The sequence below is a fragment of the Acomys minous genome, assembly GCF_964271855.1.
Source record: "Acomys minous genome assembly, chromosome: 13".
Lineage (NCBI taxonomy): Eukaryota > Metazoa > Chordata > Mammalia > Rodentia > Muridae > Acomys > Acomys minous.
In genome coordinates, this window is record NC_140495.1 from 97,089,534 (window position 1) to 97,097,941 (window position 8,408).

Here is an 8,408-nt window from a genome sequence, read left to right on the forward strand (position 1 = left end):
ACAGTGACAGTGTCATGATGGAGAAACACACAGGAATATTGAATAACCCATTTAGGGTCACAGTTAGCTCTCAAACCTAATGGACATGTAGCATTCACGTCAACAACCTCTTAGTTTTAGTTTGTTTTGTTTGCTACTCCATCATTAAAAGCAGAGTAAAAGAGACCAGAGATACAGTTTAGTTGCTACAGCGCTTCCTTGCAAGCATGAAGACCTGAGTTTGGCTCCTAGAGGTCATGGAAAGCTGAGTATTGGACGCACATTTGCAACCCCATCGCTGCAGAGGCAGGTGAATCGCTCAGGCTCCCGGGCCAGGAAAACCTAATCTGTTTAGTGACTTCCAGAGAGACCGTCTATGAAAAGCGTAAGACAGGCAGCTCTAGCTGAATGACAGCGGAGGTTAATCTCTGGGTTACATCGTGTGCGCACACACATGCGCATACATACACTCTCGTTTGCACACGTTCTCACATAGGTGAACACTCACACACAAAAGCCGGGTAGGAGGCTCGGCTGTGTAAGAGAAATCCCATACTGCATTAGTCAGGGTACCCTAGAGGAACGGGACTTATAGAGTGAATCCCTCTGTGTCTGTAGAAAGGGGATTTATTAAAATAATCTACAGGCTGTGGTCCAGCTAATACAACAATGGCTCTCCACGAATAGCAGGTCGAAGAATCCAGTGGTTGTTCCGTCCGTGAGGCTGGCTCTCTCGGCTGGTCTTCAGTATACGCCGGAATCCGGAAGTATACGCCGGAATCCGGAAGAAGTAGGCCATAACGCCAGTGAGAGAATGCACATGTTAGCAAGGTGAGAGCAAGCAGCAAACAACCAGAAAGTTCCCTCTTCCATGGCCTTATATAGGCGTCCTTCAGAAGGCGTAGCCAGACAGGAGGGGGTTCCCCCCACCTCAAGAGATCTTGTCTTACCTCAGAGATCCAGTGGATCTTCCTGCTTCAGGAAGCACATTATCCCTCACAGGCGCACCCCCCACCTTGAGGTTTATTCGTTCCGGATGTAGTCACGTTGACAACCAAGAACAGCCACAGCACACATCCTGGTCAGCACCTGAAAAACAAGGAAAGTAGCGGAGAAGGAAGCCAAGCTATTGCGTGTGTGAACCGTGTTTGGCATGGAGGCAAAAGACTGTCTCCGCTGATTGTACCAGTATCCCAAACGAAGAGGGTTTTGAACTATTCCCAGTTTGGATTCATGGAAGAAAATCTCCATGCATTTCCCATCTCTTGCGAAGGTGCGGGGGTACGGGGGGAGGGGTGGGGGTGGGGGGGGTGGGGGGGGGTGGGGGGGGTGGGGGGGGTGCAGGGATGATTTAAGAAGATGTAAAGGAGGCCAGGCCTGGTCCCTGTGGCATGTTCAGACTGTGTCTGAAGACCGTAAAGTTTCTGTGTGCCCCTGTGAGGCATTAGGAAGAAGCAGAATTGCTTCTGTGCCTCCAGTGCAAGTGCCTTGACTCTAAAGCCTTCTATGAAAGTCTTGCCAAGTTTCCTGGAAGAGGAAGGAACAGAGAGAAACTTTTAGTTTAGGCCTCTCGTGCTTTACTTGGTAGACACTGAAATACAGATCTCTTTGGAGTTAGAAATTAGACTTGCTGAGGACCTGGGTACCTGCTGTGGCAGCAACCCAAATTTCCTATGAATGAGCCTGTCACTTGGCAACGGAGTCCACTGGCCTGTCAATCACAAACCTACCCCTCCCCCAGCAACCTCTGCAGGCACTCCTTTAGTCAGCTTGCATTCTTGGTGATTTTTAAAGGTTCTGCTCTCCCAAAGTGAAAAGATGGATATCAAGTGGGTGTGGTGGCACATACCTTTAATCCCAGCACTGGGGAGGTGAAGGCAGGAGGATCTCTGTGAGTTCGAGGCCAGCCTGGTCTACATAGGCAGATCCAGGGCAGCTAGTGTTGTGGGGTATCCACCAGAGAAGAATGCTTGGACATGGATTTAAGCCAATAGAAAAATCTTAATTAGCTGGCTGGTGACTACAACGGGGTGCAGGATCCTGGCATAGCCCTGAGCCTTCTCAAGGTGAGCCTTTAAGGACAATAACCGTGTCCTGGGATGTCACAATTCAGTTAACCAGTAGAACTACAGATGCCAAAAAGCAAAGTTAGTACATTTAGAGACTTCCCTAGAACTATAGACTTTAATGGATTAGGTCTTTGTTTAGTTTTGGCAGGTGGTGCTGTCTGTGTGTTGCGTACCACAGCCCGAGTTATATTTCCACCATGTGCTTAGGCTGGTGGCCCATCACATTAGGATGTGTGTGTGTGTGTGTGTGTGTGTGTGTGTGTGTGTGTGTGTGTATTTTTTTCTCCCACTGAATCAACAGACACACTTTTTTTTCTAGCATAAGTATTTTTGCTCTTTCTGAATGCCCTCAAAGTAGGCCTGCTTACCTCTTCCTTCACTGTCCAATTCCTGAGAAAGCCTTCCTTAACTTGACCTTCAAAATTGTTTTTTTAAGATTTATTTATTACTTATACAGTATTCTGCCCCCACGCGTGCCTGCATGCCAGAAGAGAGCACCAGATCTCATTACAGATGGTTGTGAGCCACCATGTGGTTGCTGGGAATTGAACTCAGGACCTTTAGAAGAACAGACAGTGCTTTTAACCTCCGAGCCATCTCTCCAGCCCCGACCTTCAAACTCTTACCTGGGGCCCATCTCGTTGTCTGACCAAGCAAGCCCTAGACATCCACTTATGCACTTGTCCCAGCCTTTCCAAGGCCGGCATTACAGACCCTTAATGCCGAGGGCTGTTTCGAGTTTTGTTTTGTCCTACAGGTGAGTCCTCGCTATTCAGTTCAGACCCATCAAGTCCTTTATTGGCAGAGCCATCTCTACAGCCCTTTTCATCTGTCACCCTGGTTCCTCTCACTAACAAGGCAAATCACTCTGAAGAGAACGAACACTGAAAGGCCTTCAAAAATGTCCTCATCAGCCTGCACACGGTGAGTGGGAATGAATGACTCACGCCCGGAAGTCTTCCAAAGCTTGCTTCTCTCTCACCACCAACCTTCAAGAGGGGTTTTTGAGTTGAGTGTGACCTGCAAAAACTCATTAGACATGGTGCCAGCCTCAAGGCAGGCCCATGCTGGTAGTGACAAACGGCAGTTGTTTCACATCTGACTTTTAGCCCTCACCTCCACAGGTCTGACTAGCCACGAGCCTCTCTGATTACCTGACGGGTCTTTCTCGAGGACACATCATACTTAATAAACATTCAGTGACCCTGACTGGCAGGTGAAGGGGGCTAGTATGTTAGCTGTCTTTCATGTGACTTAAAGGCACACAGAGGTGGCCAAATGTGGTAAAAATGTCCCCGCCTCCTGCAGCTGGAGAGAAATGTCTTCAATAGACTGTCACAATAACGAAAGATCCCTGCAGAGAAAAATCACCCTGTCAGATTCATTCGTTCATTTTTATTCTCTCGGTAATATTTAGGGCGCTTCTATTGTCTCCCTGGAACTCAACAGCTCTCTGAGACACAAAGACAAATATAATGCAGCCTACAGTTTTCGTCCTGAGACAATTCCTTAGTACCTTCTTGGGAGCAACTCCATTTTTTAAAAGTCTGTGCTGGGAATTAGAACTCAGATTCTCCCTTTGTATGCAAGGGCTCTTACAGGTAGAGCCATCCCTTGCACTGAGCCTGGCATTTCAGATAAAACAATTGGAACATTTGCTATCTAAAAGCTGAGCTTTCAAACTCAAGTTGAATATCAAACGGAGGAGAGAGGATTGGAAGTTCGAGACCATCCTCGGCTGCGTAGCAAAGTTGAAACCAGCTTGGGCTACATGAGACGCGGTGTCTCCAATTGTCCGACAACCCCCCGGCCCCTGCCCACCCCACCCCCACACAAAATGAGTATTGAAAACAGACCTACTGCAACACTTAAATTTTTCTGTGACATAAAGGACTCTTTCAATGAGATCACTGGTTCTCTATATTAACAAAGATGGCCTATTTGGAGCTGTACAATGATATCATCAACATCTGGAAAAGCTCTGTTAGCCAGGAAAGTGGCACGTTCTAAGCCATCAACGCACAGGGCTATGGAACCACAGGTCGGTAAAATGCTGCATCCAGGATGGAGAACTGCTCAGTTCTATTTAAATGATTATTCTGCATGTGCGCACAAACATGTTTGTGTGTGTACATCTGTGTGTGTTCATCAGTGTCTGTATTTGTATGTATATGCATGTGGGTTTTTTTTTTTTAAGATTTATTTATTTATCACTTAGACAATATTCTGCCTTCACGAATGCCTGCAGGCCAGAAGAGGGCACCAGATCTCATTATAGATGGTTATAAGCCACCATGTGGTTGTTCGGACTTGAACTCAGGACCTTTGGAAGAACAGCCAGTGCTCTTAACCTCTGACCCATCTCTCCAATCCATGCACGTGTTTGTGTGTATCTACATTTGTGTGTGTTTGTCTGCATGGGTGTGTATGCATTTTTGCATAACCGTGTGTGTTTTATGTGTGTGTACATTTGTGCGAGTCTGTGCATGTGTGTATGCATGTGTGTATGTTTGTGTGTGTGTGCCTGTGTGTGTATATGTTTGTGCGTGTGAGCAAGCTTGTGTGTCTGTGTGCTCTAGTATCCCTGTGGAGGTCAGAGGTCAACTTTCAGGAGTTGGTTGTTTCTCCTCTTTGTTCAGGGAGGACTCTTAGGTTGTTTGTGATATTCTTTCGTGCTTCAGGCTAGCTGGCCCATGAGCTTAATCCTCCTGTTTCCCATCTCCCTTTAAAAGTGCTAGGATTATGGATCTATGCTACTGTATTTAGCTTTTACACGAATGGATTCTGGGGATCAAACTCAGGTCACCAGGCTTGTGTAACAAGCCCTTTTACTCGCTGAGCTGGCACTAGCCCAGGTCAACACTTTCTTACGATTGATTGATTGATTGATTGATTTTTCAAGACAGGGTCTCTTTGTGTAGCCTTGGCTGTCCTGGAGTAGCTTTGTAGACCAGGCTGGCCTTGAACTCAAAGCAATCCTCTGCCTCTGCCTCCCAAGTGCTGGGATTAAAGGAGTGTGCCACCACGCCCGGCTAAGATTTATTTTCTAAATTCTCATTTTGAGTAACTGTGTGCATTTGTGTATGTGCATAGTGAGTGCAGGTGCTGGTAGGGGACCAGGGGCCTCTCTGATCCACGGCAACTGGAACTACAGAAGGGCTGTGTGTCCCTTCATATTCGTGGGTGCCAGGAACTGAACCCTAGTCTGCTGGAAGAGCAGCAAGTTCTCTTGACTGCTGAGCCATTTCTCCAAACCTTCGGGGCAACTGTTTTTGTTTGTTTGCTTGCTTTGTTTTGTGTTAGTTGTTGTTGTTGTGGATGTTTTGAGACAGGTTTTCTCTGTGTAGCCCTGTCTGTCCTGGAACTCACTCTGTAGATCAGGCTGGCCTTGAACTCAGTGATCTGCCTGCTTCTGCCTCCCCAGTGCTAGGATTAAGGCATGCGCCACCATTGCCCAGCCCAGGGCAACAGTTTTTAATCACAGTGGGAAGAGTTGTTATATGTGGTGGGAAAAACAAGGAAAGCTGGCAGGTGTTGTTCCAGTGTCAACAAAAGAGTCCTTCAAACACTCTCCCCTCCCCAGCTGAAGGATCATGGAGGCCAAACTTGCTTTAACAAGAGCAAAATCTCAGGAGAGACTGGATGTCAGAGAACACGCATGACGTCCCGGTCCTTAGTGGAAAACATACCACGCTCCTCCTTAAATTTCATTTTCTTTCAAAAAATTATTTTCCATAAACAGATATATTTCAGGAGTGTATGTATTTTAAGGGATAAACTTCTTTAAAATACAATTTTCTCGTTTCATTTTCTAGGAGAATAAATATCAAAAACTAGATCAGGCACTGAAAAAAATCGCTGAGTGATTTTTAATATCACAATGTTCTAAGACAAAAACAAACAAACAACCCCCAAAAAAAACCAAAAACATTTAAACATCTCTTGTATTAGTTACTTGTCTCCTAGATGTGACCAAATAACTGACAAGAAACAGAGATACCTCCATTCAAAGCAGGAGCCCAGGCTCAGGGTAAGCACGGTAACATGTTCACCAGACGAGCCCCAGCCACACCCTAACAGAAACATCCCGATAACACATCTGTCCAGATCCCTGGACACCCGTGACCCAGCCTGGGTGACACATTAAAGACAGGAAGAGTTCAAGGTCATCTTCAGCTACATAGCAAGTTTAAGGCCATTCTGAGCTACATGAGACTTTGTCTCAAAAAAAAAAAAAAAAAGGAGAGAAGGTGTGGGCGTGGGGCGGGGCCAAGGGTGGGCGTGGGGCGGGGCCGGCATCCTTTCTCATAGGTTCGCATATATAGAAAACCCAGTAGTGTTCAGTACTGTCCAGGCTTCCGATGCAGATGGGAGATTACGGTACCTACAATTCAAATTGCACTTCGTTCAAGGGTCAAGTCCTGAGGAGCAAAGGCAAGGCAGGCTTCCGATGGCAGCCATGAGGGCTGGGAGCAGCAGCAGCTTTGCAGAAGCAGCAGCATCGAGGCAGGAGGCTCCCCCAGCAGAGGGGCTGTGGCTAAAGCTGTACCCCAAGGCTGGCGCTCAGATAACAGAGTGCACAGCCTGGAGGCAAGCCAAGACACCTTCCACGGCTGCAATATCTACTGCTGTTATCCTCAAGGATCAGTCATAGATCTGAATTTGTTGCCATGGAGACCATCTAAGTCTTGTTTTTCCCTTAGTGATGTTGAAGAAAACCTACACACATACCTATTAAGAAAATATTCTAACATGTGGGCTCACATCAAAATAAATGACTAGGTCCTTTGTTAAAAAAACAAAAAAAACAAAAAAGCAGCAGTATCTTGGGAGGAACATGGCCGCCAGTCTGCTCCCAAAATGGGAAAGTGGTTAGTAGTGAGAACCACCGTCTACATGGCATTCCGATTTTCAGATTTGAAATAAAACCTGTTTATGTTACAAAATATGGAAAATGCATAAAACTCAAAAGACAAACCTTAAAGTTCCCCTACTAATTTTTCTTTTTATGGTAAGAAAATAAACAAAAATATAAGCCTGTTCCTCCTCCTATTCCTGGGACAACCACCTTTATCAATTTGGTCCAAATCAGTCCTGCTAATTTCTCTCAGTTTTATATGTCTACCTATCCATCTATCCTCCATCTACCCACATGTCTACTTATCCTTTTTTCTTTTTTTTTTTTTTTAATGTTGAGACTGGGCCCTGTTATATTACCCAAACCGGCTTTGAACATTTGTACTCCAAGAAGAGATACTTGGATATAGATACATTCCACGGAGCTTAGCACATTTATTCGTTTACTGATTTATCCAATACTTATCAAGCCATTACCTTGGCCCAAACACTGTCCTACACATGTGCCTGTCATTAATAAATGACCGTATCTGTTACTTCCCTTTGGCCGTAATAAAATATCATGATCAGAAACAACTTACCGAAGGAAGAGACCATTTGGGCTTGCAGTTCCAGAGAGCTAATAGTCCACCACGGGAGGGGAGCAGCTCACAACAGCTTACAACAGACATGGAGACAAGAACAGGACGCTACAACACATCCTGAGCAACACACGTGAAGCAGAGAAAAAGCCAACCGGAGGTGGGGAGAGTCTATACACACTCGAAACCCGCCCCCCAGTGACGTACTTCCTCCAGCAAGGCTCCACCCACTGGAGGTTCTACATCCTCCCTAAACAGTGCCAACCACTGGGGACCAAGTCTCCGAATACCCAAGCCAGTGAGGGATATTCTCATTCAAACCACCACAGCTGAAAAACAAAAACAAAAACAAACCTCCTTTCCTGTGGATGCTATACTCTAGCTAGAGAAGACAGAAAATTAACTAGTTGCTATTCAACAAACAGAAATCTACTGACTAGCGACAAATGTTCTACAGAAAAGGAGGGTGTATCATCCTGAGAGGACCTATTGGAGAGAAAAATCGGCCCAGTGAAGACTTGGAAGCTATGCCTGGGACTAGGGACGAGAGAGAAAGAAGAGACTCTAACGATAACACGAGAAGGAGCTCGTCGGGTCTAGCCTGGGACTCACAGACTAGGTATATCTCAGGATAGCCATAATGTGGCCTAGTGCGTTTGTAAATATCGGCATCTCATCACTAAGGGCTGAGTCTAGAGCCTGGTGGGAATGAAGGGAGAGCAAGAAAGAGAGACACGGAGAGGCGAGCCATCAACAAGCCACGGAAGATTTGGGAGAAGAAAGTGCCATAAAAACAAAAACAACATTTAAGACACTGAAAGAGTTTTAGCGGGAATGGGGAATTGGCTCTGTTTGCTCTTTTAGAGTTTTCACTTTGGGGAAGAGATTTAGGGAAAAGGTAGGCAGAACTCAGCGAGGTCGT

The 8,408-nt window shown here is 46.0% G+C and overlaps 1 long non-coding RNA gene across 1 annotated transcript; it reads right to left on the reverse strand.

The window, feature by feature from the left end:
- Positions 1–590: 590 nt before the first annotated feature.
- LOC311581579 lies at positions 591–7,657 on the reverse strand. Its single transcript, XR_014773806.1, has 3 exons — positions 7,487–7,657; positions 930–1,068; positions 591–721 (listed from the first exon to the last, which is right to left on the reverse strand). It is a non-coding gene; the product is annotated as an uncharacterized lncRNA (long non-coding RNA).
- Positions 7,658–8,408: the final 751 nt, after the last annotated feature.